Source organism: Passer montanus, unplaced genomic scaffold (assembly GCF_014805655.1).
Source record: "Passer montanus isolate IOZ18808 unplaced genomic scaffold, ASM1480565v1 scaffold89, whole genome shotgun sequence".
Lineage (NCBI taxonomy): Eukaryota > Metazoa > Chordata > Aves > Passeriformes > Passeridae > Passer > Passer montanus.
This window is the reverse complement of record NW_024374256.1, coordinates 1,594,322-1,607,498: the sequence shown is the minus strand read 5'-3', so window position 1 is coordinate 1,607,498 and position 13,177 is coordinate 1,594,322. Positions and strand designations below refer to the sequence as shown.

Below are 13,177 nucleotides of genomic sequence, written 5' to 3'. Positions count from 1 at the left end.
GGATCGCAGCTCCCCTCAGGGCTACCGGCAGCGTGTGCTGGGGTTTGCGGGGTCCTGTGCCGAGTCACAACACCCGCGGGCGAGGTGTGCGGGGGGGAAACGCGGGGCAAACTTCCCTCAACGTGGCGGCTCCGCTTATCCAGCGCGGCGAGCCCGGGGTGCCCCGCGGGGTGGGGCCTTATCTGTGGGGCGCAGGGAGCGCGGCTCCGCGGGCAGCGAGGGAGAGCCCAGGTGCGCTGACACGGGGAAGGGGGGCACAGGCGGCCCCGAGGGCGCTCCCTGCCCGCAGCGGGTGCGCGGGGCTGGGGCGCGATCCCGGCCCCAAAACAGGGGAAAGTTTCCCCAAACTTCCCCGTCCCCCCTCAGCGATCCCCTCACGGCGCCCCCCCCCCCCCCCGCACCGGCTGGTTCCCCCCCCCCCCCCGCCCTCAGCGGCTGTTCCCGCCCCCGCCGCAGGGGGAGGGGGGCGCTGTTCCCGGCTCCGCGCCGCGTTTTCCCGCTCACCCCCCGCTCCCCGTGCCTCCTCACTCCTCCGCGCCTCCGGATCCCTCCGCCGCAGCCGGCGCTGGGGCTTTTTCACCTCCCCCACCCCCACCGCTTCATCCCGGTTATCCCGCCCGAAGTTGCGGCGAGGATGCGGGAAGGGAAACGCTTCTCCCGCCCTGTTCCTGTAACGGGGTCCCGGCTACAGGGACAGCGGGACGGAGCCTTCTGCTGAGTGGGGGAGAAGAGGCGGTTGGGACTACTTGGCGTTGCTGCCACGGCCTCGGCGGAAGGAGCGCGCTTGAGCGAGCGGCTGTGCGGTGCTGCGGCTCTCCTCAGCGCTTCCTGGAAACTCCCGCTTAGGAGCGAGGGGGGGCGGGAGCGAAAGAGTCCCAGGCCGGGAATGGGAAGGGGGCAGGGCACAGCGCCTTCCCCGTGCCCGGACGCCCCCCGAGCCCGCTGACACCCCTCAGACCGACACTCACCCCCTCTTCCTGTGCAGATGGAGCAGGGAGAAGTAAGGGATAAACTCCCTCGTAACCGCCGTGCGGGGTGATGGGGGCTGAGCCTCTTTTCCCCTCACACTCTGGAGGGTGAAAAGGCAGACTTCCCCTTTTCCCCTCACAACCTGGGGTCTGGAAGAGCTGGCTCCCCCATTTTCCCTCACAACCTGAGGTGTGGAAGGGAAGAGCCCCATTTTTTCCCCTCACAAGCTGGGAGCGCCCCTCTACCCCCAAAACCGAGGACTGGGGAGCACGGGAACGCAACGGAGTGGGATGAGGAAAAAGAGCCCGGCATGGCCGGGGGACAGGGGGAAGAGACCCCCCTCAAAAGAGCCCCTTTGCCCCGAGTTCCTTGGGATGGGGGCGATCCCTGGATCCGGGGGCCTGGGAGCGGGCTGAGGCGGCGCGGGGGAGGGGAGGCCGGGCTGGGAAATGCAAAACGCTGGTACAGAAGCGTTTTAGCACAATCGGGGCTGGAAAGCTCCGACTGCAACGGGCTGAGAACAAAAAAAAAAAAAAAAAGAAAAACGTGAAAAGGCTCCTTTGCTGCCCTCTTCCTGCCGAGGCTGCTGCAGGGGAGCCCGGCCGAAGGACTGACATTGCCTGAGTGAAAAACCAGAGGAATCCGGGCCAAGTCGCACACTTGTGTTGCTTCCACAGAATCAATTAGGTTGGAAAAGACATCTGAGATCATCGAGTCCAACCTTTCCTGGCTCTGGATGCACTGAGTTTTCCTTTCTCCCATGTGTGGATGTGCTCCTGTTCACCTCACTTCCAGACAACTTCAGTAGAGGTAAAACTCCTTTCTGTTAGACTAGGCTGAAGAATGTCTCCAAGCCCAAGAGGGTTTTGGGGTCTGCACTTTAATACTTGAAATATTTAATGACACAACAGTATAAATGCCTAACACATGTAAGCCACAGGAAAAAAAAAAAAAAAAAAAAAAAAAAAAAAAAAAAAAAAAAAAAAAAAAAAAAAAAAAAAAAAAAAAGTGGAAAAAACAGGAGGGTAGAGCGAGTGTGCTGATAAATGCCTGTGATACACAAACACGGGCAGTAAATACCGTGTGGTTCATTAGATACGGGCTGGGGTGATCCTGCCCTGCAGTTAAAGGCCTCTCACTTCCTCTGCCTTCTGCAGTTGGTGCCTTGTACCAGCTCCTCTCTAGCTCTGCCGGTTTCCAGTTTGCCACCCTTTAAATGTGGAGCTGTTGATCCTCTCTGTTATTACAATGCAACTCTTTGACGCCCAAAGCCCCTTCCTCCACTGAATCCACAAGTTTCAGGGATGCTGGGACTACACAGGAAAGGCAGGCAACATGTAATGAAATTATGTGGAAGAGAAAGATCCATTAGAGCAAGGAGATACCCGTAAATCCTGTTAGCAGCCAAGTATTTCCATAGAAATTTCCTGATTTTAGATGCCCGGCACCTTTCCTATCCATTTCCTTAACACCATTCCTAAATCCCTACGTGGCTTCATTTACAAACCTAAACCCCAAATGTAAATTGATGGGGGAGGATCTCTTTGAACTCCTGTCTCCTTGGGTTTTAGCTCTAAATTCTGTAGTTCAGGGTCTACTGGAAAGGACAGCCTCCAGCTCTTGGACCAGGAATCATCTCTTGGCTTTAGACTCCTCCAGCACCGCTCAGTTAAAGATGAGCTGTGTTAACATCTTTTAGATATGTGCTCTTTGTTGAACTTTTATTCCTTTGCTCTTTGTACCCCAGTCAGTGCAGAACCGCTTGTAAATACATGGATTTATTCTGTCTGCCTCACACTGCTTTCCTTAAACATCAAAATATTAAAACACAAAAGCTCACCGATTACTCATCAGCAGATCGGTGACTTTACACACAGGCAGCTTTCTCTGGAGCAAATTAAAACAACTCCTTTGAAAAATTTGAGCTGAGGTGGATTGTTTCCAGATTCCCAAGAACTGTGAGGGACAATGTGCCCAACACCAGGATCCTCAGAGCGGCAGCAAAAGGTAAAGATATATCTTGGGTCCTGCAATTAAGTCCAAATTAATTATTCTGGATTAATTTTGTTCAGTTAATGATGTTAATTGCCTGCCTGGCAGACTGTTTAGAATTTGGAACCATTTAATGACTGCTACATAAAGATTTTGCAGTTGGGAGTGATTTTTTGATAACAGATCCAATCCAAATCCCTGTCCGGCCTCCCAGTTGTGTTGGCTCCTGAGTGCCAGGTGGAAGGGCAATGCTGTTTGGTTTGCAGTTTTGCTTTTTAATGATTACTAGATCCAGGGCAGTATTTACACCTGCATTTTTAATGTTCTGGCTGGCAACACTTTGTATTTTTAAAGTTATTCAAGTAACTCAATCCTAAGCAGACATTCTGCTGAAGCCAGAATAACAGAATCCAGTAAAAAGGTGTTAGTTTTATAAAGCTGAGCACATTTTAACTGGGTTTATGGGCCCAGAGTACTTGGGACTCGCTGCATTTGAAGTGGTGTCACTGAAATATCACTGGAAGGCACTGCAGGAGCCCCTGCTTTTCAGCTTCCCAGCCTTCTGCCAGGTCTCTGACAGAGGATGAGGGAAGTTTACAGGAGTTTCCTAAAAGGGAAAGGAAAGAAGAGTAATTTAAACAGTACAGTTGTGAATCAGAGGCTGAGGAAACGTGATCATGTGAAGGGAATCCCACGGTTAAGGACAGAAACGCTCCTGTGCCTCTGTGCTCAAGTGGAAGCTCCAGCAGCGCTGCTGCCCAGTCACAGCTCCCACGTAGTGAGCTGGAGATTCCTCAGAGATTATCCAGCCAAAGCAAACACGCCGGAGGAGTCAGGCAGGTGCTTTTGGAGGAGGAGGGTGTTTCAAACACACTCCTCAGCCCTCCACATGACCTGTCTGGCATCCAGCAAGGCTGAGTTAGTCCTAAGGCCAAAGGAGTAAAATGCAGGTAGAAGATAGAGGTGTCTCCTCTTCATGGCTGCCATGGAAAGAGCACAAGACAGCAATGAAATTTCCAAGGCATCGTGCTCATTTTTCATCAAACACCCATTAGTAAAATTGTTTTCTTTGCTTTTGACAAATCAGTTCAAGCCCACACACATCCTGCAGGATACATTACACTGGGGGCTTGAGCCTCTTTCATTTCCCAAACAGCTCTGTCACCCTGTTAGTGATCATCTACCAAAGCACTCCACTGCACATCCCTCATGACACAATAATTCCTAATATTTATACTCTTTGTAATGAATGGAGGATGCATTGATGGATAAGCCAGATGCAGCATAAATATCAACAGAAGTGGCTGAACTTGATTCACATTTTCTGGTGCTGTGGAGTTGCCCTCTTACAAATCTTTTTGCTGTTCTCCTGGCCTCAACAGATTTAGAATGGCATTTCAAAGACCACTGATGACACCATTCAGTAGCTGGCAAGACAAAGAATCCATGGATGGAGTTAATAAGGGAGATAAAAGCAGTCTGTGCCCCAAACCCAACATTTTCACAGTGCACGTGGGCTGGTTGTGTGAGCCAGATGCAGAGAGCTCCAGGGATGCTACGCCACAATCCTACAACCCTAATTCTTGTGCATTTAAGGCTGTATCTGATTAGGCATTTCTGTATTTTCTGAGTATGTAATTATCCAGCACAGTACGTGCGAGTCATGGAGTAAACCCAGTTGGGAGTGGAGCACTGGGAAGGGGAGAAAAGGTCTGTACGTGGGTGGGTGGGTTTGTCCATGCCGGTGATTGCAGCAGCCTGGGAATACAGTGTGGAAAAAGCCTTTCCTGGAAAGAAACTGAGATGAATCCCGGCATTGTGCTGCGAGCAGTTGTCACCTCCCTGTAGACCACGAATGAGGTGATAACTAGATCCCAAATCCTTGCAGGATCCTCATGAGGAAGAAATTCTTTACTCAGAAGGTGGTGAGGCCCTGGGCACAGGGTGCCCAGCACAGGGTAGCTGCCCCTGGATCCCTGGAAATGTCCAAGGCCAGGTTGGATGGGGCTTGGAGCAGCGTGGGACAGTGGAAGGTGTCTGTGCCATGGCAGGGGTGAGATGGGATGGGCTTTAAGGGCCCTTCCCACCCAAATCACTTCGTGGTCTCACATCCAGAGCACCCCCTTGGGTACAGTCCCAAGCAGGTGACAGCTGAAGAAACAGAAGTTTCAGGCTTCTCAGAGTTGAAGAATTAAGGAAATCCAAGTGTCCTTGCTGTAAATGCAAGGTAAATTATTCATTCTCTCTCTCTCCCCCCTCTTTCCTCCCTCTAGTTCAGTTTTTCTTTTCATGCTTTAATCGTTTTGACACCAAGCTGTACAAAAGTAATTTAAAATTAACATGACTGACATTTGGTAGATAGCAGGACCCAGTGCAGGGCTCCACCTTCTACTGGGAACTGCTGAGAGGGGCTCTGGATTGGCTGCACAACCTGAGGCAGCTGATGGGGACTAAGGAAAAACATGGCAAACAATTAATTTGCTAATTTAGTTTTCTGTTTAATTTGAGACCAGAAAATTGTCAGGCACTCATCAGCCCACGAGCAAGGCTGAGTGGACTCAGGGCAGTGCTGCACTATTGGCAGCAAGGAGGGGATGTGTTTGATTAGCCAGCACAGCAATTTCTCCTGTGGTACCGGTGGCATTTCACAGCGTGTTTGAGCTCTGAGGTTCTGCAGTGCAGCTTTTGTGTCACCTCTCCCCATTTCAGTGCATTTTGCATATCTGACAGTGGTCTTTTTCACTGGGAAGGAGGTGACGTGGACATGCGTGCTGCAGAACAGCTGGGAAAAGTTGTCACCTCAAACACAGAACATGCCATAGTCCGTCACTAACCCGGTACTGCCACACGGTGCCTCGGTCAGCCGGGATGCTGACAGGGATAACTCTGCACACCGTGAGCATAATGGACCTGGATCAGGACTAATGTCCTTTGATGGGGAAAGAAATGCTCTAATTTGATTTCCTCCCTTCAGCTGCCGAGTGTGTAATTTCAGATCTGCGCAGAGCAGGCCCTTTACGCTTGCGTTTGGTCCTATTTTTGATTGATTAAATTGAATTGTATCTATTTATTTCACGCATCCAATTCAGGATTTCACTAGTGGCTCGGCAGAGTGAGAACGTGCACATTTATCATGAGCGAGAACTCACCACAGCCCTCAATTTCCTCTGATGCCTTTGCCGGGATTTGGTGCTGTGCGGGCGAGTGGGTGTGCGAGGAGCTGGGAACGTGTGAAATCGAGGAGTTGTTGCCAGCAGAGGGAGCGTGGGGCAGGGCCGGGTTCAGCGGGGAGTCAGGAGCCTGCAAACGGGACCGGCTCCCCAGGAAGCATCACGCAGCTCTCTGATAAAATATCCCGAGACTGTTGCAAGATCAGTACGATTTGTTTCCTTAATCCAAATGAACCGAGATGGGATCTCGTTTGCAAATCCGGGACCTTCTTGGCCGCCCTGATTCACAGATTCCCTCTTCCCGGCTAAGTGATGCTCCCGGGCAGCCCGAGTCACTAGATGGTACTGTTGCTGTTCAATATTGACGCCTCCGCGGGCCAGCTCCTTGGGAAACTCGCATTTCTGTCGGGAGGGAAGGACGGCTGTGTAATTTGTGAGCGAGGAGCCGAGAAGTAGGTCAGAGCTGCTTCCTGGGATTGGGCTGCGGGAGGGGGAGCAGAGGGGTGGCAAAGATTTTGTCAGGGCTGGTTTGCTTTGAAGTCTGCTGCCCAGAGGGGCACAGGGTCAGGCCCTCACGTAAACTCTGTAAAAGCTGGGTTTTGGTCAGCCTCACTCGTGGTTAATCCCAAGCAGAAGGATGAGCCCTCTGTGGCCACAGCCTGGGGAAGTTTTGTCACTATGACCTCAGGGCACACCGAGTCACCTCCTGGCAGGAGGCAACACAGCAAATCATAGACTCATAGAAAGGCTGATTTGGCTCGAAAGGAGCTAAAGCTCATCTCGTTCCACCCCTTGCCATGGGCAGAAACACCTTCCACTGTCCCAGGTTGCTCCAAGTCCCATCCAGCCTGGCCTTGGACAATTCCACGGATCTCCAGCTCTTCCCTAAAAGCCAACCCACAGTGAGGGGCTGATCACACAAATTCCTGGAGCACTCGGAGATCCCCCCAAGCTTTCCAATGACATCATTGCCTGGGTCCCATCCCTGTTAGGAGGTCACCAAGCTCTCCCTGGCCAGGGTAACAAACAGGTTATTGTGCTCTGTGCTGCAAACAAGCCCTGGCCCTCCCGGCTCCAGCCCCAGTGGAGAGCCGAGGAGCTGCTGCCTGCCCGGCCTGCGCTCGGGTTTCTGTTAGAGGAGAAAGTCAGGCCAATTAAATCAGGCAGCATTGAATCTCTAATTGACATAAATGAGACAGACAGACAGCTGGGAAGACTGGGAGGAGGGGAGGGGAAGGGGAGCAGGTGCCCTGGATGAGAAAGAGATGGAAATACACCCTAATAGTACCACAGCTTTCCTTATTCTGTGTGTTTACATTAGCCAGCAACATGATGGAAAGTGTCTGAGCCCCTGCTGGAGAGAAATTAGTGAATAAATACAAGTTACAACCATTATGGAGTTGATTAGAATGTTCCTAAAAATCTCCAAACAAACCCAAAGCAAAAAAAAATCACCCTCAAAAAGACGTTTGAATTTGTGTAGTTAAATTAAGAAAGCTGTTTTTTCCCATGCAGTTTGAACATGAGGGCCTGCAGCTGAACAATTACAAAATCATTTCAAATCATATTTGTTTAATTTTCCACATCTGAGCAGTGCTTACCCAGGTATTTCCCCCTCTCCTTTTACCAGGGAGTGCTCTTTTGTCTTTAACAGACCTTTCAAACACTAATTTATACAGAAATAAGTTATTTAAATTCATACATTTCAGAAGGATGAGGCACAAAGAGGAGGAACTCACCCCGGTCCCACCCGGCGCTGCAGAAGGAACCAGAATTACCAGCCTTTGCTCTGCCTCGCCCAGGGTGTGCCCTGATGGAAACAAACTGTCGGACATTTTCTCCAAACACACTGCACAGGTGAGGAGCAAAGGTGGGAAAGCATTCCCGAGTGGATGCAGGTAACAAGGAGGGGGGAAATACAGTTTTGTGGTGCTGGTGAGTCCTCCAGTAGCACGACAGAACAGCAGTTTGGGATAATCTCTTACAAACCAGCCCATATCTTAGTTTTAAAATAATCAAGATTTGCACATTGTGGTGTAAGAACCAGAAATGTTTTTCATTTACATTTCCAGAAACTTTTGAGATCTCTTCCCGAATATTTCAACACATTCTCCTTCCCTGTTTTCCCAGCTGGGATAATTTTTTGCCAGCACAGGCAATTCTTCTCGGTATCCATGGGAATTGCCTCCATAATTAGACGTGCACCCAGTGCACAGATCAGAGCGCTCCAACCCAGCAGCTGGAACTAGGAGGCAGGTCTGATTAAATCTGCTCTGCCACGAGGAGAAAAGCCAGCTTTAATGAAACATCACAGGACTCCCTACCCTGTCTTTAAACAGGGCAGGAAAAGGGACTCCGGGATTACTTTGAGAGTGGCTGCTTGTGGTGTGCTCACAATTCACAGAGCAGAAAGCGAGCACTGAGTGATCCAGGGCCTTGAAACTGGGGATCTGCCTCATTAAAAAGGGGCTGATTGCCAGCAGCTTATTAAAGGGGCTCACAGTCTGCCTTCAGAACGGCAGTGAAGGTTGGAGGGGTCAGCAGGTGCAGATGGAGGTTTTCTCCTTGATAGTTTCTCCTTGAGCCAGTGAGATCAGGGTCAGCTTGTAGAGAGGAACAGTTTCTCTGTGTTTTCTGCCCTGCCCATCAGTGATTGTTTGTGTGGATCCACCAAAAGACACAGAGCCAGCCAACGGCTCTTTTTTTTATTGAATCCCACAAAGGTTTGGGTTGGAAGGACCTTAAAACCCACTCAGTCCCACCCCCTGCCATGGGCAGGGACACCTGCCACCATCCCAGGCTGCTCTAAGCCCTGTCCAACCTGGCCTAGGGTACTGCAGGGATGGAGCAGCCACAGGTGCTCTAGACAATTTTCATGGAAAGTAAATTATTTCTATTCCTGCACACCCGGTTCTGCAGGTACAATGTGCTCTTCAGGAATGGGAGCTGGTGAAAGAGGCAGATGGTCGGATGGAAATTATTAATCCCATACAAATTCTTTATCTTTAGTTGCTGCCTCCACTTGGTGTCACAAACCCCACGACTCCTGGGGGCTTCCCCTTTTAAGAAACAGAGCTGGAAGTTGGGGTGGAGCAGATGTTAAAATTCCAAGTGGTTTGGTGGGTGGGAAAAAAGTGACTTTTAACAAATACGCTGGGGCTGGGGGATCAAACAGGGCTCTGGTCTAGACAGAACCGCACTCCCCGCCTGCCTCAGAAGTTCACAGCACACCAGCTGACAGAATTTAGCATCTCGTTTCCCTAACATGATTAAAATGCAGCTCTGTGTCCTGGGGTACTGACAGCCCCTCAGATCTCTCTGCATTCCGAGCCACGTTTCCATTTCCCCTGCTGGAGTCGCTCCCTTTGGAAACGCGGCCCTGCGGACGCGCGGCGCTCGCGGATCCCAGCAATGCAGGTTGCTGTAGCTGGGGTTTGAACTCAGCCCTTCCTGTAATTCTATGATTTGAATATCATTTTCACAACCCTCTCAAGCAGCAGATGAATGAGAGGTTCCTGGCTTTGAGTCAAAAGCCGCGGTAATTAAATGTTTATAAAACACTTTAAGCATGCGAAGTGCTGTTGTAGACAAGGAACCAACAGATCTGGCAGATTGGAGCAGGATTTTAAGGCACACCAGCAAACAGAGCCCATTTCCCCCTCTACATCTCTCTTTTAGAGCTGCTAGCAGAGGGTTGTGGAGGCCATCACCAGGTTCCTTTTATTATAACCAGAATAAGTGAAATCAGAATCAATTTCTTTCATATGAATGTGTGTAGTTCAGAAGTTTTCCCCTCTGTAAGGATTCGCCAAGCAAAGGGTCAGCTTGCTGTTCTGCTCAGGAAGGAACTACCCCGTGGGAAACAGAAATTGCTGCTACTTCTGATCTCTCACATAAAACTGGAGAGCTTCCACCTGTTACAGGTTTCTAACACCATCTGCTGTTTAAAAGGAAGATGGCATTGGAGCTCAGCAGCACTGAGAGCTTGTTTGATAAACCAGACGTGACACCAACGAATCTGGAATGTTTCTGTAATTGCCACAATTCTTTTTTTTTTTCTTATTTCAAGCCCTGAACATATTTTGACTTGATCTTCATTATGAAGTGAGTGATTTCTTCGCTAGAGGAAGCAGAATCCCAGTGAGCAGCAGCCGAATGTCAGGTCCACAACACTTCAGTTTTCATTCCCAGCCATGAGGCTGTGTCATTTCAGCACCAACACAAATTTCAAGCAGAGTCACTCTCTCCAAAGCTTGGCCTGAAGAACTGACTTAAAAATGTTTTCATAGGAGAGAACCATGGTCACCCTGGGGTATGAGGAGCTCAAAGCAAATAATTCTTTCCATTAAAAATAAAAATATTGATCTTTTGCTGGCTCACACTGCTGCCTGTGGGACAGAGCAAACACTCTAACCAAGAATTCTTCTGCTGCTTCGTAATTGAAAGGGATACAAACTTTTGTCCCAGGAAAAAACAACAGAACCCAGGAGCTAATTACACATTTAAATTGAAGGGCTCACAACTACTGCTCTTAGTTTTGGTTGCAGATATTTGTGATAACAAATTTTTCTAAAACAAAAATCTTTTCTCCAGAGGGGTCCTTGGCCATTCACCCTGAGACAAGCAGGGGTTTAGACAAAAAACACCCAAAACTTTAAAATCTAGCACCAAACAGAGGTTGTAGCTCTGGGATTCTTCTCCAGTCTGATCCCATCAGCCCAGTTACAGCATCACCCCCACCTCTCGCATTTCTCACCCCTCCACACATCCTTTAAAGTCAGTGGCTCCTTTTGTGAGCAGGCGGCTCCTCACCCCGGCACTTTCCCTGCACTTCGACAAAAGAGACCTTTTACATGTCAATTTATTTTCAGACAAGCATATCTGAAAGGGAGTTTCCCTCCGGAGTCGAATTAGTATTAATGGCAGGTGTTCAGTGGCACACAAAGGGAGGGAGGCTGAGCCGAGGCACTAAGACAGCTTGATGTTTTAATAACCAGAGGCAAGGAATGGAGTGGCAGCAGACCTGCGGCTTCCCCGGAGTGAGTGAAGGTTTTATTCAGAGCCCCCATGTACTGCCGAAAGAAGACCTTGAAATATTTTAAATGTTTTCTTTGCCTTGAAAGAGGGATTAAATTGTTGAATATTCCATGAAAGCGCAGCATCCACCCCACATCCCGTGGAACTCGCTCGCAGTCACCGAGCACTTCCGAAGCCTCCTGCGGCCTTGGGAACCGGCCGTGGCCACCACGAGGAGGTGGTGGCACCCAGGAGGCCTCCAGCTGCACAGGTCACCATCCACCACTGCCTAGAGATGCTGAAAATAGAATTACATGGACTAACTCAAGGGTGGGAACTTGGAGATAGATTTGCATTAAAGTTTAAGAAATTAGAACCACAGATCAGTTGCTCAGTGAAGTTTCACTGTGAAAAAGAAAGAGAAGATGATTGCTGGGAAAGCTACTGGCCTTCAGTTTTAAACTGAATCTTGATGGGAATATTTCCTAGGCTAAAAGACATTTATTGTTGTCCTGGTGAATTTGACAGAAGTCAGCAAGGGAAGGGCACAGCTACACAGTGGGAAGGAAGGGAAACATCCTCTCAGCTGGGACAGCCCCTACAACAGAAAAATGGCTGATTTATGCCCCAAACCAGGAAAATTTAACCTGTATTATACAGAAACAGTATTATATAGAGCTGTTCCACATTATTTTCAGGCTCCTTGACTTTGGATCAATATGCTTTTCCTGCAGAGGTTATTTCCAGGTAGACTCAGCAGTTTGAGGCTGGATTCCGGGATTTCTGCTCCCTTGAGCTTTCATTCAGACCTATTCAGGACAAAAGCTTAAAGATCAAATCCACTATTAAATACCTGAACTAACAGAAATAGCTTTCCTTGTAAAGATGTCCTTATGTATGGAAGTTCAATCAATTTTTGCCTCTTTTAAAACCAAGCCAATTTGTGATATCCTCTGTATCCTCTTTGTCCCAAGTTACAGCTGAATGACCCCAAACTCCTGTAAGAGCAAATCACTTGGTCTCTCACCACCCACACCAGTAGGCATTAGATACCCAACTTTCACCTCAAATAATGCTATTTCAGTTAATATGAAAACAGTACTTTGGCAAAGGTCAGGACAAAACCAGAAAAGGAAGGGGAGAGCCCAGCCCGTCACAAACACCTACAGTTCTCATGTACAGAAAATTCACAAGTCCAATTTTATTGAGCACTGGAATTTAAAAAGTAACAGCACTTGGTTGATCTGGAACTAAAAATCAAGACTCATTTTACTTATGGATAACTCGGAACAACGTGGTAAAAAGCCCCCTGGAGAGGAAGGTGTAGCCATTCTTGTTCTCTCTGTTTTCCAAGGGGATGGGGGTTTCAGAAGCTCTAGCTGCACCAAGCACAAAGTTCTGATTGAAGACCTGAGGGTGGCAGAGGGGTTTGATGCTCCTGGTTTTGGGGTGTGACACCCCAGGTATCATCTCCTGGCCCTGCAGGACCTGCAGCAGCTGAGGGCTGCTCTCCCCCTGCCCACACTGATCTGCACCTGGTTGTCCCCACACCCCTGAGTTGTCCCCTGCTGGCCTCACACCAGCACATGACAGGGAGCATTTAGCAAGGGCTGTAATGTTTTTCCTGACTGATATTTGAAAACATTTGCAATTTCATATAAATAACCAGTTATCCCCCAAACCAGGACAAGTATTTGGTTTAAGACCCCCTAAACCCCAGGGTTTAAGAGCACTGATCTCCACCCACCCATGGTGGGTTGGCATCCAAGCCCATCCACCACTCCAGACCTTCCCTCGAAACACAATGGAGGAAACATTCTGAAAATCTGGGGAGGTTCCTGCAACACCCAAAAGCACCCTAAGGGACTGAGCCCAGCTCCAGAAAAATGTTTGTGATTATTGCATTGGTTGCAGGTACCTAGCATTTGCACAGCACTGGCACAAGAGTCACTGTGGAGTTGTAGGGAACCTCATGCCATAAGTATTTTTAAGGAAGGCATTTTGGATGGTGCAGTGTCCCCCTCTCCAAA

The 13,177-nt window shown here is 49.3% G+C and overlaps 1 long non-coding RNA gene across 3 annotated transcripts; it reads left to right on the top strand.

Moving 5' to 3' along the window:
* The first annotated feature begins 145 nt into the window (after window positions 1–145).
* Window positions 146–10,500, top strand: LOC120513931. Of its 3 annotated transcripts, none has more exons than XR_005630377.1 (4): window positions 146–231; window positions 1,647–1,779; window positions 7,841–7,988; window positions 10,201–10,500. It is a non-coding gene; the product is annotated as an uncharacterized LOC120513931 (long non-coding RNA). The 3 variants fall into 3 exon arrangements; XR_005630375.1 differs by lacking the exon at window positions 146–231 and adding an exon at window positions 536–1,000; XR_005630376.1 differs by lacking the exon at window positions 146–231 and adding an exon at window positions 1,017–1,158.
* The last annotated feature ends 2,677 nt before the right edge of the window (window positions 10,501–13,177 follow it).